Source organism: Crotalus tigris, unplaced genomic scaffold, assembly GCF_016545835.1.
Source record: "Crotalus tigris isolate CLP2741 ecotype Arizona unplaced genomic scaffold, ASM1654583v1 scf7180000024439.5362192, whole genome shotgun sequence".
Lineage (NCBI taxonomy): Eukaryota > Metazoa > Chordata > Lepidosauria > Squamata > Viperidae > Crotalus > Crotalus tigris.
The window spans coordinates 4,947,252-4,965,193 of NW_024100609.1; the positions used below are offsets into that span (position 1 = coordinate 4,947,252).

The window sequence follows — 17,942 nt, forward strand, 5'->3', positions numbered from 1 at the left end:
TTTATATATGTGATTGTATTAGTGAATAAATCAGATCTTAAAAAGTAAGATAAATAAATAAATAAATATAAACCAGATTTCTGTTATGCCAACTATGTCATACCCTCCCTCGTGTACTATTGCTTCTAGTTCACCCTGTTTGTTTCCCAAGCTTTGAGCATTGCTATATAAGCATTTAAGACTTTTATGCCTATCCATGGGTGCGTTTCCTGCAGCTCCTGATTGTTGTTTGAGTTTTTCTTTTCTTTTTTTTCATCACTGCCTATCTCATTATTTGATTTGTTTTCTTGGGATTTGTGATTGGGTTTGGGTTTTAGAGATTCTAGAGATTGGTCACCCTCCCCCCTCAGTTTTAGTTTAAAGCCTCCTGATGAATTGGACCAGTCTTTTTCCAAGTACATTTTTCCCTGTTTTCGTGAGGTGTAGCCCATCCCTTGTCAAGAGTCCTTCGTGTAGGAAATCATGGACTCATGGGAAATCATGGGAAATTAGATGAGGCAATTGAAGGGGAAGTCATCAAATCTGCAGATGACACCAAACTGACAGAAGTAGCCAACACCCCAGAAGACAAACTCAGGATCCAAAAAGATCTTGACAAACTTGAACAATGGACTCTATCCAACAAAATGAGTTTCAATGCGGAGAAAAGTAAAGTCTTACATTTAGACAGGAAAACCCAAAGCTACAAATACAGACTGGGTGAGACCTGGCTTAAAAACAGTAATTGTGAGAGGGACCTTGGAGTCCTAGTGAACGATCACTTGACTATGAGCCAGCAGTGTGCTGCAGCAGCCCAAAAAGCTAATACAATCCTGGGTTGTATAAACAGAGGCATAGAATCAAAATCATGCAATGTATTAGTACCGCTTTATAAAACCCTAGTAAGACCACACCTGGAATACTCCAGCCAAAAGATGTTGAGAGTTTGGAAAAAATTCAGAAAAGAGCAACTAAGACAATCAAAGGCCTGGAGACTAAACATACAAAGAACGGCTGCAGGACTTGAGTTTGGCTAGTCTAAAGAAAAGAAGAAATAAGGGAGACATGATAGCAGTGTTCCAATATCTGAGAGCTGCCACAAGGCAGAGGGGGCCAGGTTGCTGACCAAAGCACCAGAGGGAAGGACGAGAAACAATGGTTGGAAACTGATCAAAGAGAGAAGCAACCTGGAATTAAGGAGAAACTTCCTGACAGTGAGGACAATCAACCAGTGGAACAGCTTTTGCCTTCAGAAATCGTGGGTGCTCCATCACTGGAGATTTTCAAGAAGAAGCTAGACATTCACCTGTCTGAGATGGTATAGGTTCTCCTGCTTGAGCACCCGGGCTGGACTAGAAGACCTCCAAAGCCCCTTCCAGCTCTATTCTATTCTAAAGTGTCAAAAGCTGAGGGAAAACTCTCTTAAATATTTTACACATTTAAAGAAAAATGTGGAAGATTATTCAAAAATTTATCAGATTTGCAACCACACAGAACCTCAAAACTTATGAGTGATTCAAATAGCACAGATAAAAGCTGCTGAGCCATATTTTAGAGAAATTGTGCGAGCCAGGAACCACATTTCCTTTCCTGATGAAGTTGCCAAAACCATCTGGGCGTCATTATTATTATTTTAAGGATAAAAACCAGTCTAGAGCAAAGGAAGCTATTGTTTACTTCAGTGTCAAATGCATCTCAGATGCCTTACTATTTATGATAGCACGACACAAAAGTGTGACCTTGAGTGTATATGTATTCTTTAATAAAAGGTGTTGTTCAAATGGCAAAGTTCATTCAAGGCAGACACAGTGCAGGATACTTTAATGATATATAATGAATTTGGATTGGCTTATGCAAAAGCTTTTTCCATCCTGAGTAGGTGTGTTTCCCACAGAATAATTTCAGAGTGATTATAAGCAGGAGATCTTTAAGTGCCTTGCAAATGTACAGCTATCTCTTTGTGCAATTTTGCCTAGCAACCCCATGTATATTTGACTTATGAATAAGTATGTTACAGTAGTCTGACATCACACTCTGAAGTTTTGCCTGAGGAGCAAGGCCAAGACTGATAATGCAACCTCACAGATGGGAACTGAAACTACAGTACTTATACATTGAGTGTATCCTTTCCCAAACCTGTTAGGGTTGCAAGCAGTTCCCAACAGAGAGTAAATCCAGCCACCTTTTCTTTCATGCTGCTTTCAGCTGAGGAACTTGATGAAATGAAGCTTTGTAAAATGGAAGCACGCCATCCACACGGTCATGTGACCGAAATTTGGGTGCTTGGCAATTGATCCATTTTTATAATGGTTGCAGTATCCTGGAGTCATGGGACTGCCATTTGCAACCTGACAAGCAAAGTCAACGGGGAAGTCAGATTCACTTTGCAACCACGTTACTAACTTAACAACTGCAGTGATTCGCTTAACAATGGTGGGCAGGAAAGGTCGTAAAATAAGGCAAAATTCACTCAACTGCCTCGCTTAGCAATGTGAAGTTTGGATTCCATTGTTCAATGAGTTCTGTTCTCAGAACTAAATTAAATATGCAAGATGATCTTAATTATTGCTATAAAATAAACCTAGAAGTGTAGTTAAGGAATTATCTGCTTTTGCTTTTGCCAGGCGAGAAAGTCAACTATTTTCAAATCCTTGTTTTTTGCACCGGTTCTCAACAGTTACTGCAAGACTCCCTCCCCTTTTCTCTGAGCTAACCTGCAATTTAACAGAAGGAAAAGGAGAAAGAAATGCACTAGACTAGACCAACTAAGGACACAAGATAGGTTATTTATGTGTGAGAAATAAAGAACGTTCAATTAATTCTTTGTTATTCATCTATCAGCCGCTATTTGAAAATAGAGTATTTTGCGCATTTAATTTTGGATTTATTTTTTTTTAGCCCTTTTCTTTCAGGAGACTTCAAGCTCTCCTCTTTTTGATGCAGCAGTGATCAATTGTTGTCAGACTGTGTTATGAAGGAGAAGGGGGTAAGAAAGGATTTTCCAAAGGTCTCAACTAGGGCTTTAATACTGCCGTTAAACCCTTAATTTCACTTATTTAACAGGGCTGAGGTAGTCCCTGTTTGTTTAGCGGCAATTCAAAGTCACATCAATACTGAAAAAAGTCCATTTTATGACCATTTTTCACACTTGCGACCATTGCAGCACTCCTATGGCCACACAACCAAAATTCAAATGTTTGGCAACTGACTCATATTTATGACGGTTGCAGGGTCCTGGGGTTATGTGATTACCTTTTATAACCTTTTGACAAGTAAGTCCAATGGGGAAGCCAGATTCCCTTAACAAGTGTATTCTAACTTAACAACTGCAGTGATTCACTTAACAACTGTGGCAAGAAAGGTCATAGAATGGGGCAAAACTCACTTAACAAATATTTTACCTAGCAACAGAAATTTTGGGCTCAATTGTGGTTATAAGTTGAGGACTACCAATATTCTGCCTTCATATTATAACAAAATATCTGAAGCTGCGCTCTTCTACACACAACAAAATTAAATTGAACTTTATTATCACCACTGCCCAAACATTTGTATATTTGCACTTGTAATATTCAAGCCGTGGCAGAGAGAGCTTTCCCGCATTTGATATATCAAATTTGCTATGATTTGCTATGATATAATTTGATATGATAAGACATGATAGCCATCTTCCAGTATGTGAAGGGCTGCCACTAAGAAGGGGGGGAAGTCAACTTATTTTCCAAAGCACCAGGAGCCAAGACAAAAAAACAATGGATGGAAACTAATCAAGGAGAGAAGCAACCTGGAATTAAGGAGAAAATTCCTAACAGTTAGAACAATTAACCAGTGAAAAAAATTGCCTTTGGAATTTGTGGGTGCCCCATCGCTGGAGGTTTTTAAGAAGAGACTGGACAGCCATTTATAAGAAATAGTATAGTTCTCCTCAGGGCTTTTTTTCTCATAGAACACCCAGAATAGAGTTCCGGCACCTTTTTTGAATGGAACCTTGTAGGGTAGGCAAGGCTGGTTGTATGATATGTGTGAGTTCTGGCACATTTTTTTTTTTTTTAGAAAAAAAGCACTGGTTCTCCTATCCCAAAGGTGCTTTTTCACAAGGCAACTGGACTTTCTTGGTTTTCTTTGAAGACGTTTCGTTTCTCATCCAAGAAACGTCTTCAAAAAAAAAAAAAAAATTAAGGAAGTCCAGTTGCCTCATGAAAAAGCACCTTTAGGATAACGACGACTTGGATAACTGAGAATCTCCATAGACATATAGGTCTCCTCAAGACCACGGGGGTTGGGCTAAATGACCTCCAAGGTCCCTTCCAAGTCTGTTACGGTTATTGATCCCTTACAATCTACACTATGCATGTTCTATTTTAGGAAGTGGGCAATATTCTGAACATAATCCATGAATCAAAGCTCACAGGCAGTTGTTTTTTCAGAACCCCTGGCTAAAAGCAGGAGGCAATTATTTCAATATTAGCACAGCAGATGGTTGCTCAGACGAAATGCCACCCCCTTGCTCCAGGAAGGCCTGCTGTGTCATGGTTTAAAAGGGAAGTGAAGAAAACTCCGGAGTGTATTTTGCGCCATCAAAAGGAAGTAATTCCACATAAATAAGCTAATTTGATAAACCGATCTATAATTTGTGACAGGTCAAGAGACAACAGGCAACAGCAAGGAGAAAAACAGAGTTTCCTCAAAGTTGCTTTTACTGGGAACTGTAATGCTGATTACAAAAAGAGGAGTCATGAAAGCAGGGATGGAAAACATCTGGCTCCATGGCAGATGGGAAATTCAGTTATCAACACATCCAACTGTTAAGTGAATGGGCTGATTTAATGCTGAAAGTATGGCTTTCCCACTCTCATTCATGCGGCTGATTGTTAAAATACTCGTTCCAATAAAACAGAGCTTTTCAACAGTTTGACATCCTTTGTGTTAGCTTGGTCGATCCTCTCTGCCTCCTCCTCTCGAGAGCATACCTGCCCTATGCATTGTTCCAGCATTGCAGCTAAAACAAAGAGGTGAGTCACGGTTAAGGAAGGCAGAACAGTAGTACAGTCCTGTGGGTTTTCCATTAACGCACCATCAAGGCAAAATGCACGCTTTGAATAATTCACCTGGTTTCTATAGAGCTGCATGGGAAATTTTCTGGGAACCACGATGTGAAATACAAAAGGAAATAATAGCACACAGCAATGGCTTAGAATGATAGAATCACAAAGAAAGGATAGGACTCGCATAGAATGCTACTGTCAGGATTTGAAGCCATAGAGATAAATGGAAATGGGTTAGCTTTTGGGAAGAGGAAAAAAAAATTGGTAAAAGTAGCAATTGTCAAACAAGCGCCAAAAGTCTTTTTGAACTCTTATAGCCAGACTAGAGCTTTCTATAGTTCTTTTTCTACACACACACACACACACACGCACGCGCACACGCACGCATACAGAGTATCTGGCTAAATTCTGCCTTTTATTAAGCATGAAATGAGAAGGGATGACCCTGACTTTTTGACAGTTTGATAAACCACAGGTAGTTATTATGTCTCCACAGATTATTCTATCCTGGTGTTCTGTTATGAGCCATTTTAATGGGGTTTTTTTTGGAAGCCACAGTATAAAGTAAAATACGTTGTCTCCCTGCTTTCCATTTTTGCAGTGAATGACATTTGATTCTATAATACTAGGCTAAGGTTTAGTGGAATGCCCTTTGATCATTGGATCTTTAATTGTGAAAGATCTTTGTGTAATTTATAACAATGTATACATACATAAAATTGAGTTTTAAAAGTGTAAGGAGAGCCCTGTTGGATTAAATGAAAAGGGGGTTCTCTGATTTTAAGCAGTACTGAAAAAACAGCAGAGTCATGGGTCAAAGTGTTAAAAAGGGCACTGAGTGGACCATGCAGAAATGGATCTGACCTTTTTTTTTAATCCTGCCTTTATCGTTTTTATAAATAACTCAAGATAGTGAACATACTTCATACTACTTCCTCCTCCTATTTTCCCCACAACATCAACCCTGTGAGGTAGGTTGAGCTAAAAAAAATGAGTGACTGGCTCAGACTGACCCAACTGGCTTTCATGCCTGAGGCAGGATTAAAACTCAAAGTCTCCTGGTTTTTATCCAGTGATCTTAACCACTAAACCAAACTGTCTAGACCTGTGACCATAGAATCTCTCCAGTTATCAGTTCCAGATTCTAAAAATAATTAATATTGGGGAATATCACCCTCCTGATCTTGGAATAGACTGTGAATTCATCTCCAAAAGAAGTAAGAATAATAAAGAGGGCCTTTAATTGCTTTTGCATAAATGAAAACAGTGACTAAGATGTTATTCTGTTCAACAATACATAAAATGGATGATTGCTTAAAAATATCCAGATCTGCCTTATGAAACATCATAGCACTGATAGTGTAGAGTATCAATGTAAGCTGCAGGTCTTGAAATTATAAGAACTTTGGTGGTTAATGACGAATCTAGGAAGCATTCAAATAATACCTGAAGGCAATAGTCATTCTGTGTTATGTATCTTATGATATAATACTAAACTATCAACTTCCCTCTGAATAGGGAAACTCTAGGGGAACTCATTTGGAGTTGGACTGTAACTGGACAGGACCTACTGAGTTGACCATGATGAGGTCTCCTTTGAGCCTACAATCTTCAGAAAGTGCAATTGTTAGTGCCACCACCTGTGTGTTAGATCTTTGGTCATTGCCACTAGAAGGGGACTTGCACGCAAATTCAGGTGGTGGTAATTTTATGCTTGTGTAAGAGAAGGCCCCGAAGGCCTGCTCAGTAAGTTATCCCTGGATTTAGCGATGTTGGATAATTTCTGGCTAGTTTCCAACTTTCTCCCCAAAGTGATGGAGAAAGTAATAGGGTTGCAAGTCCAGAGGACCTGCAAGAAGTAATGGAAGAGGCTAGAATTTCACTTATAAAGCTCTTCAGAGCTTGGGGCTTTGGTGTATATGGGACCACCTTTATCCAATTGTTTTTGTCCATCTGGTAAACTCTAGCATGCTTGATATGCTCTAGGTCAAGGCTTTTCAACCTTTTCACTGATTGTACCACTTTTTTGTTGTTGTTAATTGCGAAGTCGTGTCCGACCCATCGTGACCCCATGGACAACGTTCCTCCAGGTCTTCCTGTCCTCTACCATCTTCTGGAGTCCATTTAAGTTCACACCTACTGCTTCAGTGACTCCATCCAGCCATCTCATTCTCTGTCGTCCCCTTCTTCTATTGCCCTCAATCTTTCCCAGCATTAGGCCCTTCTCCAGTGAGTCCTTCCTTCTCATTTGGTGGCCAAAGTATTTGAGTTTCAACTTCAGGATCTGGCCTTCTAAAGAGCAGTCAGGGTTGATCTCTTCTAGGACTGACCGGTTTGAACGCCTTGCAGTCCAAGGGACTCACAGGAGTCTTCTCCAGCACCATAGTTCAAAGGCCTCAATTCTTTGGCGCTCAGCCTTTCTTATGGTCCAACTTTCACAGCCATACATTAGGATATGGCAATATTTGAGTATCCCCAGTCGCCTAGCAAGGTGTCAAAAACTTGATGACCCCCCCAAAAGGAAAAAAAGTGATAAAGTACAGGTAGTCCTTGACTTACATCAGTTTGCTTAGTGATTGTTTGAAGTTACAACGGCACTGGAAAAAGTGACTTATGACCATTTTTCACACTTATGACCATAGCAGCATCCTCAGGGTCATGTGATTTACATTTGGATGCTTGGCAACTGATTCATATTTATGATGGTCACAGTGTCCCAGGGTGATATGATCCCCTTTTGCAAACTTTGGACAAGCAAAGTCAATGGCTGGGGTGTGTGGCCAGCTCAACATCACTCAGGTCACAGGGTGCCTATGGGAGGTGTGGGTGGGGCAGTGGGAGGGATCCAAGCGTCTCCGGTGGAGGGGGTGGGACTGGGATGGGCACCAGAGCCTGGTCCACTGGAGGAGCCTCGCCGTCCCTCAGGTTGCACGGGGGACACCCAGACAGTGGTGCAGGCTGCCCGGAGCCCTGGGCAGGGGACGGCAAGTGTCCAGCCAGGTCCTTGAGCTCCCAGGGCACAAGGACCTCGCAGCCCAACCCAGTCCAGCCACATTTGCCCAAGGGGGCACCTGGCTGCGCTTGTCTCCTCTTCAAGGCTGCTGCTGCTGTGCTCACTCTCTGTGGCCAGGTTGATCATGGTGGGTGCAAGAGGGCAAAGTGCATAGGTCAGAGGGAGGCCTGCTCCCTCTCCATGCGAGGAGACCCAGCTTTGTAACCAAAGCATCCTCAACAATAGGATGGGAGACCACAGCAGAGGCAAGAGGAAGGCAGGACTACCATCAGACCCTCCCTCCCTCTTATTCTAATCTCCCTCCTTCCTTCCTTCCTTCCTTCCTTCCTTCCTTCCTTCCTTCCTTCCTTCCTTCCTTCCTTCCTTCCTTCCTTCCTTTCTCCTTCCTTTCTTCCTACCCTCCCTCCTTTCCTGCCTCCCTGCTTCTCATTCCCATCTCCTTCCTTCCTGTTTCCCTCCCTCCTTCCTTGCCTCCCTCTTTCTCAAATCTCTTTCCTTCTTTTGTTTCCCTTCCTCTTTCCCTTTCTCCTTCCTTCCTTCCTTCCTTCCTTCCTTCCTTCCTTCCTTCCTTCCTTCCTTCCTTCCTTCCTTCCTTCCTTCCTTCCTTCCTCCATGCCTCACCTGCAGCCGATGGTGCTTTTCTCCATTCCTCATGGAGGGTGACCCCTCCCCCATTGCATTTCTCCCCTGTTTGTTGCTGCCACCTGTGTGCGTGCCCGGCATGGATGGCTGCCAAGAAGTTGCCTGTTTTATCTCCTCTCTTCTCCCCTCCCCTCCTCCTTTTCTCTTTGGTGCAGCTCCAGCTGATTCCTCCTCCCAAGGCTACATCTTTTTTCTCTCTCCCTCTCCCGTCAAAACTGTCTCCTTTTATAGCCTCTCTCTTGCTATGCCCTCCTCCTCCTTTCTCTTCCAGGTGAGCCGGAAGTGCTGATCCTCTCTCACAGCAAGTCCTGCGCTGTACCGCTTTAGCTCGTTCCCTTCCCCCACTACACTTGTCTAGGCTAGACAGGGTCACGTACCATCTGCCAGGTGCCAATGTACCACCAGTGGTACGTGTTGAGTCCTCGAGTCAACGGCGAATGAAGAACACACATTTTGTAATTCCAACACCCTTTTATTCTCAGTAGTTCTCTCTTCAACACAACTCTGAGGCTCACAGGCCTCTCTGTCTCCTTTAATAGAATCCCCGGGCACAAAGGTAACAATCTGGCGCGCTTCCGTGCCTTGCGCATGCGTGCAAGGCCGGCGCCACTCAGTCTGGTTCCGGGCAGCTTGCAACAGCCCGGGACCATTGCAACATCCCAAGCCTGTCTTTGCAGGCTCAGGACACAACACCCCTTCCCCCCCGGATGAGACTTATTAACTATATAGGTAGTTATACACGACCTCAACACAAGCATGGTGTGCCAATCCAGGGAACCTGCACATCTGTTGCAGCTACTCACTAGCCACACCACAGCATGGTACCAGGCTATTGTTTTGGAATTAAGTGCCAACACTCACACTTTCAAGTTCCCCCAACAACAGCAGACACCCTCTCAGCTTCCTTGCTTTGACAGCAAGGTTACAAAATCTGTGACCTCCTCAGGTTCTGAGAACCCCCTAATTCCTCTTGTACAGAGGTTGGAGTGAAGTTGCCTCCTCTTTTAAACCCTGGTGGTCCCCGTGAACTGTGTTCTGTTGCCTGGTCTGCTTGCTTGCCCACTGGGCTTATCAGATCAGGACTTGCTCCCCACTGAACCTGGTTGATCTGCCTAACTGTAGGCTCTTGGGCCCCTCTATGTGCCCGCCAGTATTTGGCATTTCAGTAGAACTCTCCAAGTCCACAATGGACCTATCAAGGGAATGCATCCCTTCACTCCCAAGCCCCGTAACGGGATTGTCTGGGGTTTCTGCAGTGCCCCAATACTCTGTTGCCCCCCATTCTATGCCAGAGGTGCCAGAATCAGGATTTGCCTCTCCGACTACCTCCCTGTGTGTAGACTTCCTTTTGGAAGCAGTAGCAGTACTGGGCCAGCTTAATTGTTTGTGTGCCAGTTCTCTTGCATTGTTTGGGTTGTTTGGATGCTCCCGGTTATTCTCCCTGCTTGGAGTGCTGAATTGAGGTTGTGAATGATGAGCATGCCCCCTGGGTGACTCCCTGGCTGGAGTAGGCACTGATGCCTGTATTATTTCTTGTTCCCCTGAATTCCTGTTAGGGACACTTGCGGAACCTTGGAACAGGCCTTCTTCAGCCTCTCAGTTTGGCCCCGGCTGCTGCCAACACCCTTCCCTTTGCCCACAGTGGTCCCCCTCTCTCCCTGGAGAAAGCCCAGGAGTTGCAGAGGGTAAGTCCAGTCTTGTACGCAGCTGATCGCTATGCTGCTGAAGGACATGACCGTCGCCCAGGGAAATCTCATATGACAATGGACCAGTGACCTTGCATACTACCGCCGGAACCCACAGGTGACCGGGCCCAGGAGTCAATCTGTCCAGATGCAACTTGTCAAGTTTGGTGATCAGTTTGCGCCCCCAGCGAAGTTCAGCCGGGCTCTTCCCAGTGGAAGTGGAAGGTGTGGTGTGGTAAGCAAGAAGAAAGTCTGCCAACCTGTGGTGCCAGTCCCCGTAGGTCAGTCTCTTTAAAGCATCCTTGGTGATGCGAACCATCCGCTCAGCCATACCGTTGGTGGAAGGGTGGAATGGTGCCGAAGTTGCATGACGAATTATGTTGGCCTGCAAGAAAGCCTGAAACTTGAAAGAAGTGAATTGAGGACCATTGTCAGAAACCAGAACATCTAGGAGGCCATGTGCAGCAAAAATCCCTCTCAGTACTTGAATGGTCTTGGCAGCAGTGGTGGAAGAGACAGGAACAACCTCAAGCCATTTTGAATGGCTGTCAACAAGGACCAAGAAGAATTGTCCCTGAAAGGGCCCAGCGTAATCTACATGCACCCTCGACCAAGGTGACTGTGTCTCCTCCCATCTATGCACAGGAGCTGGAGGCATTTCAGGGCGTGAGCGCTGACACAAGAGGCATCCATTTACTTGGGCCTCTATTTCCCTGTCTAAACCTGGCCACCATAAATGGCTACGCGCAAGCGCCTTCATCCTGACAATGCCAGGATGACCCTCATGGAGGGAAGCTAAGACTCTAGGTCTCATTGAGGTAGGAATAACAACTCTGATGCCCCACAACAGACAACCCTGGAAAGTGGATAACTCATGCTTCTTGAGCCAGAAACTCTGGAACTCAGTACCTGGACAACTCTCCGGCCATCCAGACAAAACTCATGACAGCACACGAGTGAGTGTGAAATCCATGGCTGATTCAGCAGCCACATCCCTGGCATTTAAGGGAGACTCAGGCAACGCCTGAATGGAAAGAATGTTGATGGCAGGGGCAGGGTCAGCTTCTACCATTTGTAAAGGTAATCTACTTAGGCCATCAGCGTGGCCCATTTCCTTGCTTTCACCCTAATGGGAGTGACAGTGGGGTCCAGTTTCAAAGAAACTGGGGGGCCTTTGTAAGCTCCCAGCTGGGGGCTGAAGACATCTGCAAACTCTTTGCAGACTTCTTGTAGGCCTGGCGTTTGCAAATTGTGTAGCCCTGTAAATTGGATTCCCAAGGCCTCAAACCAATCGAGTCCAATGAGACTCATTCGTTCACCCCCAATTACCAATACATCTAATGGACCTTCAAAATCCTTGTATTGTACTGTAAGGGTGGCCTTAACACACACCTTGGAATTTTGGAAGTCTGTTAAGACTATATTGGATGGCCTAAGCTTGGCCTGGAACCCACTGCTAGAGCAAATCTTTCTGAAAGTGTGGATAGAAATGATTGAAAGGGCAGACCCAGTGTCCAGTTCCATAACCAATGGAACTCCTTGCAACTTGGCCTTAAGTGACAATTTCTTTTTAAGTGGCCTGTGTGTGCCTGTCCTATAGATGCTTCTACGTGATGCACAGAAACCCACCCTGTTTTGGCTGGGGACCCTGGTAACTTTCAGGCACAATTCTTCTCGGGGTTGTACCTTCTGACGGCCCAGACACACAGCTGCTATGTGGCCTTGCTTGCCACATGCTCTACAGATTGCAGAACGGAACCTGCAGTCGGTCCTCTTGTGGTGACCTCCACATCTGAAGTACTTGGGTACAGCTGAAGACTTTTCTTTGCCTTCCTTCTGCTTCCTTTCTCTGGATGGGTAGAGATGATCCACCTCATCTTCAGGATCTTCTTCCGAGCTCTCCTGGACTCCCTCATGGTGCATGGAGAGTGCTTCTGGGTTGTTCCTGATAGGCCTCATATTCTTGACCGCCCCACCTGCTGCTTCTTCTGCAGTGACCTCTCTCAAAGCATCTTGGAAGGAAATGTCTTCTTTTGCAAAGAGTCTCTGTTGCAAGTCTCTGTTCCTAAGCCCGCATACAAATCGGTCTCTCAGCCTTTCTTCTAAATCTTTAAAGTCACAAGGCTTAGCTGCTCTTCTCAAGACTGCAATGTATTCTTTGGCTGATTCACCAGCTCTTTGATCCCTCTGTTCAAATATGTGTCTCCACGCAATAACAGATAACTTGGGCTGAAAATGTTCCTTCAATAACTTCTTTAAATCTGTGTGACAGATTCAAGAGGAGCAGGGGCTGCCAAATTTTCTGCAATTTCAAATGCATCTTGACCATAGACACACAGCAAAGTAGCGGCCTTCGAGCCATCTTCTCTAACTTGATTCACTCTAAAGTAATTTTCTACTCTAGCAACATAAGAGTCCCATCTTTCTGGGTGAGTAATGTCGAATTCAGACAGTCTCCGTATCTTCGCCATTCTTGCTTCTTACTCTAGGAAGGGGTCTATCAGCCAGCTTACCTCCAGCAACGCTGTACTGGCAGGCCAGGTGCTGAGTTTAACGCCGTCTTCCTCTCTCCAGGACTCTTGGGGTAAGCTTACAAATCTTCTTCTTTGATCTTGTAAGCGATCCCACCTTCATCGCCAGTGTTGAGTCCTCGAGTCAACGGCGAATGAAGAGCACACATTCTGTAATTCCAACAGCCTTTTATTCTCAGTAGTTCTCTCTTAAACACAACTCTGAGGCTCGCAGGCCTCTCTGTCTCCTTTAATAGAATCCCTGGGCAAAAAGGTAACAATCTGGCGCGCTTCTACGCCTTGCGCATGTGCGCAAGGCCAGCGCCACTCAGTCTGGTCCCGGGCAGCTTGCAACAGCCCGGGACCATTGCAACATCCCGAGCCTGCCTTTGCAGGCTCAGGACACAACAGTATGTGTACCACCAGTTGAAAAGCTCTGCTCTAGGTCACATCAGCAAATAATTGTATTCTCTGGAACCCCAAAGACATGCCTGCTGCATGACTGTCCCCTTCCTTCTCATGGCCCAGACCCTTGCTTCCATTAGGAAAGCAGTGAAGTCATAGTTTTTCAATGAGTCCTGGGACAGGCTGTGATCTGTGATCCTGCTGGAATATGTTGCTTGTGTTGCTCTTTTCCAATATTCACTAAATTTATCTGCTTTAAACTGATCTTTTATTTTTGCACATTGGCTGCAGTTGTTTCATCAATTGAAGCAAAGTAGTCAAGGCTGGGAAATAGTGGAAAAGAAATGGGGCATCCACAAAGGGGATTAAAACAGTCAAGATAATAGATGTGCTACAGACAGATTCTCTCATCTGGGTTTATTTAATATAGTATTTTTTTAATGGGAAGCCATAATTATTTGTAAGGGGAAAGAACTTATCAGTTTTTTTAAATTTATTTTTCAGCATCCAGCAAAGATGGATTCTTTGTAATTAATTTTGGATATATTGTGGGGTCCCCCCCTTTTTTGCACACTAAGAATTTTTTTCTCCTTTTTTGTTAATGTTGAATTTTTTTTTCTGTTGTTAATTTTACTCTTGTTGTTAAATGAAAATAAATGCCCAAATAATAATAGAATTGCTATATGTAAAAAGAGGAGGGGTTTCAATTGTGCAGGTGCAGCTACCATATTTATCTTTATATTGCCCCCAAATATGGGTGTCCCTGATTAAAAGCGTCAAGATGGAACTAGTCTCCTGAGCAAAAACTGATTTTTGTTTAGTGAAACTGCTTGAAAATGAGGGGAAATTGCTTCTCTTCAAAAGAACACAATTTTTTTCAAAGCAAAACACCTTTTCAAAACTCTGCATAACTCTATTCAATTGTTCTGATTCATTATTGATTGCTATATTTTATATTGCCTGTCTATTTAAAGCATATGTAATGTAATATTTATAGAATAATCCAATTTATGAGGGGAGCCCCATTGAGTTCAGTAATGTGTGAGTAGGACACACAGAGAAACATATTGTAAGAAGAAAAATATGGTCTATTTTAATGCCACTGTGGCACAAATCTCTACATATTACTAAAACTATTATTGTTACGATCTTTAACTGGATGAAACAGTGCATCATAGGGCAACTGGTTTTGAAGGGAGGGAGGAAGGGAGGGAGGGAGGGAGGAAGGAAGGAAAGAAGGAAGGAAGGAAGGAAGGAAGGAAGGAAGGAAGGAAGGAAGGAAAGAAAGAAATTTCTGATGTTCCCTACCAGTTTTCCACAAGGAAACTTAGTGGGGAAGCCAGCAGGAACTCAGAAGTCACTCCTGCTCCCACTGTTGTTGTTTTTTTGCCTACTTGTGGTCATTTTGGTTCTCTGTTTAGGTAAAGGAAATACCTCTGAAATGATGATCCAACAGGTGTTGTGTACTCATCTATATAATTGTGTGTGATCAGAAACCTTTTTCTTTTTGTAAGCAGAAAGTTATTATTGATTTTTGGACTTGGATCTGGAGTGGAGGAGCTGGAAAATCTGAGGCTAATTCAGCTTTGGAAAATTTTCCTATGACAGGAAATTCAAAAGCAGACATAGTTTATGTTTTTGTCTTACATGATGAATTTATCAAGACTGAGAGCATTGCTGAAGCAGCTTAGATAAACAGGCTTTGGCAAGATTGCCAACCACATAGATCACAAAAACAGTGAAGAAATAGAAACCCCAAAAATGCTGCATGCCTGGATCGTGTTGCCTCAGTTGGAAAGAAACATGAGTCCTCTGTCAAAACATAACACAATACAGAAAGGTAACCATGTAATCATATAGACCAAGATCTGAGTCAGTCTCAAATGTGACCTTCCTAATTGCTGCCTGTGACAACATTGGACAAATAAGATCAATTGGGAAGACATTTATGTTCTGTGGATCACTTTCTCTTTTTAGAAAAAAAAGATTGTGTTTTTTATTTATACAACAAAATCCATATTTTTTTAAAGCAATAATACAAGGGCTGTGTTTCAGGCTTGTGTCCCCAAGACTGGTTGCAACTGTATTCATCATTTCAGCTCTCAATCTGTGGAATATTTCTTTTGAGGACTTGTGTTTGCTTAACAATCTTTCTGCTGTTGGAAAGCGCTTTAAATGGTTATCTCTTTAATGTAGCATTCTGTTTGTTTGGAAGATGATTTTATTGTAGGTTTTTTTTGTCTTTTTAGTCATGATTTTAAATGTATGATTTTAATTAAGTCTAGGGGGTGTGTGGTGGCTCAGTGGTTAAAAAAGCTAGAATGTTGACAACCTGGGTTCAAGACCCAAGTGCCATGCAATGGAGTGAGCTCCTGCTACTTGCCCCAGCTCCTGCCCAACTAGCAGTTCAAAAGCATGCAAATGCGAGTAGATAAATAGGTACCACTTTAGTGGGAAAGATAATAGTGTTCCATGCATGTTGGTGTATAGTCATGCTGGCCAAATAACCATGGAATTGTTTTCAGACAATGCTGGCACTCTTGGCCATGGAATGGAGATGAACACTGCCCCTAGGGTTGGATACAATTGGTCAGGGGAAAAGTTCATCTTTACCTAATTTGGTCTATTTTTTTGTTTGTTTTATTCTTAATTGCTTTTTCAATTGGAAATGTCATGTATAAAACCAGCTAGCCTTTGCCCTAGTTTCAAAATCAGATCTGTGAAAAATAGTATATAATTTATAGCTGGAGCTCTCAAATCCTGACAGACGTACTGAAAAAATTGTGCATGCAGGCATTTTTGTAATTCTAGAAGTGACACTCAAACACCCACTGGTATTTTGACAACAGTATCGAGAAATGACTAATATCTTTTTTTTTTTTTGATGCATTTTAAGGTGCTTCCTGTCTGAGGAGTTTCAGAAGCTGAAATATACAGTTGTATCAGCATCATTAACTGACTAATACAAATTTACCAACAAATTTACAGACTTCCAGATGGACAGCTTCAGATGTAAGGCAGCAAACTATGTCTGAAAGCCACATACAGTAGGTATAATGAGATCTCACTGTTGTAAGATTCAAGATTTATGTGATCTTTGTTTATAGCACTTAACACCAGCCTCATGAGAGGCTAAACGCAACTGGAGATGGTTAGGAGGGGGTCAGGGGGAAATGCCAGAGCTAAAAGCAAGACTGAAAATGAGTAAAAAATTTTGGAAGACGGCACTGGAAAACCATTTCCATAACACTGCCAAAAATACTGCATGGATACATGCAAGAAGTCACCCAAAGTTGAATTCAACTTGAAAGTGTTAACTATAGTGTCAAAGACTTGAGATGTAAATATTACTTATTGTTGGGAATGGCCATACTCCCTGGTTTATACTGGATTGACTCAAAAAATAGCAGAACAGCCTAGGCACCAAGATTATGGATGCTTACTAATTCTGAGTGGGAAAGTACATGGAAGAGATAGCTCTACACCCCTTACATCCATGAGAAAGTCCTTGCCTATTGAGCCTACAGTGTAAGAATGACTCTTATTTGTCACTACATGGGAATTAATTTATAAGATGAATACTTTCTATAAATATATTCTGCATTGATATGCATATCTATTCTCATAGCCCCTCAAATTAGTATAACACTAAGATGGAAACTTTCTTCAGGTTCCAATTTTAATCCTAGTCTGAGGTACATTTTGTGTTTCATCTTCACCTTTTCCTCTCTCTCTCCTTTGGAGATCAATCAAGAATGGCATTTGGTCTTTATCAAAGAGAACAATTTGCTCTCAGGTCAAAATTCTAGCTTCATTTTGTTTGGACATTTTACCTATCCACCCACTCCCCTCCACACAACTTTGTGAAACAGTACATTTTTCCCTGGCTAGACCCTAGAGCTGGCTCGAGTGCTATGGAACAATTAGATGCGTTTAATCAAAAAGCTTCTTGACTCACACTCTTCTTTGCGCCCCTGCAAAAGTGATCAGGGGTTATATTGATTCATTTTACCAACAACTGCAGAACAAGTGAAAGGCTATGACTTGTTTGACAAGTACATTGTGCTGGCTTGTAGGGAATGTAAATAAGCTTTGCTTATTGTTCTGCAATCATTATGCTAAGTGACCATGAAAATTATATATACACACCACATTCACTAAATATATGAGCCTTGTGGGGAAAACTGTTCCTTTAGAAAAAAAAAGCTGATGTTGATGTTGACACCTCTTAATCTCAAAGAAGAAAACAGAGGTCTAGAACCACAGAGCTTCTGCTTTTTTTTGTTACAAGTGAGTGAAAGAAAGCAAAAAAGCTGTAAATCATGGCTTTGAGGGGGAGAGGTTGTTAACTTAAGCTTTAAAGTGGCTCTTAGTAATAGGAATGTTAAGTTGTTATCTGTCACTCATCATATAGATAGTCCAACTTATGACCACAATTGAGCCCAAAATATCTGTTGCTAAGCAAGACATTTATTAAGTGAGCTTTGTTCCATTTTATCACCTTTCTTGCCACAGTCGTTAAATGAATCACTGCAGTTAAGTTAGTAATAAGATTCTTAAGTGAATCTGGCCTCATCATTGATTTTCCTTGTCAGCAGGTTGCAAAAGAGGATCACATGATCCTGGGACATTGCAATTGTCATAAATATGAACCTGTTGCCAA

The 17,942-nt window shown here is 42.7% G+C and overlaps 1 long non-coding RNA gene across 1 annotated transcript in view; it reads left to right on the forward strand.

Moving 5' to 3' along the window:
* Positions 1-17,938, forward strand: part of LOC120302865 — a 28,948-nt gene extending 11,010 nt beyond the window's left edge. The window contains exons 2-3 of the long non-coding RNA XR_005555243.1: positions 16,176-16,326; positions 17,878-17,938. This is a non-coding gene — a long non-coding RNA (uncharacterized LOC120302865). The remainder of the gene's footprint in view (positions 1-16,175; positions 16,327-17,877) is intronic.
* Positions 17,939-17,942: the final 4 nt, after the last annotated feature.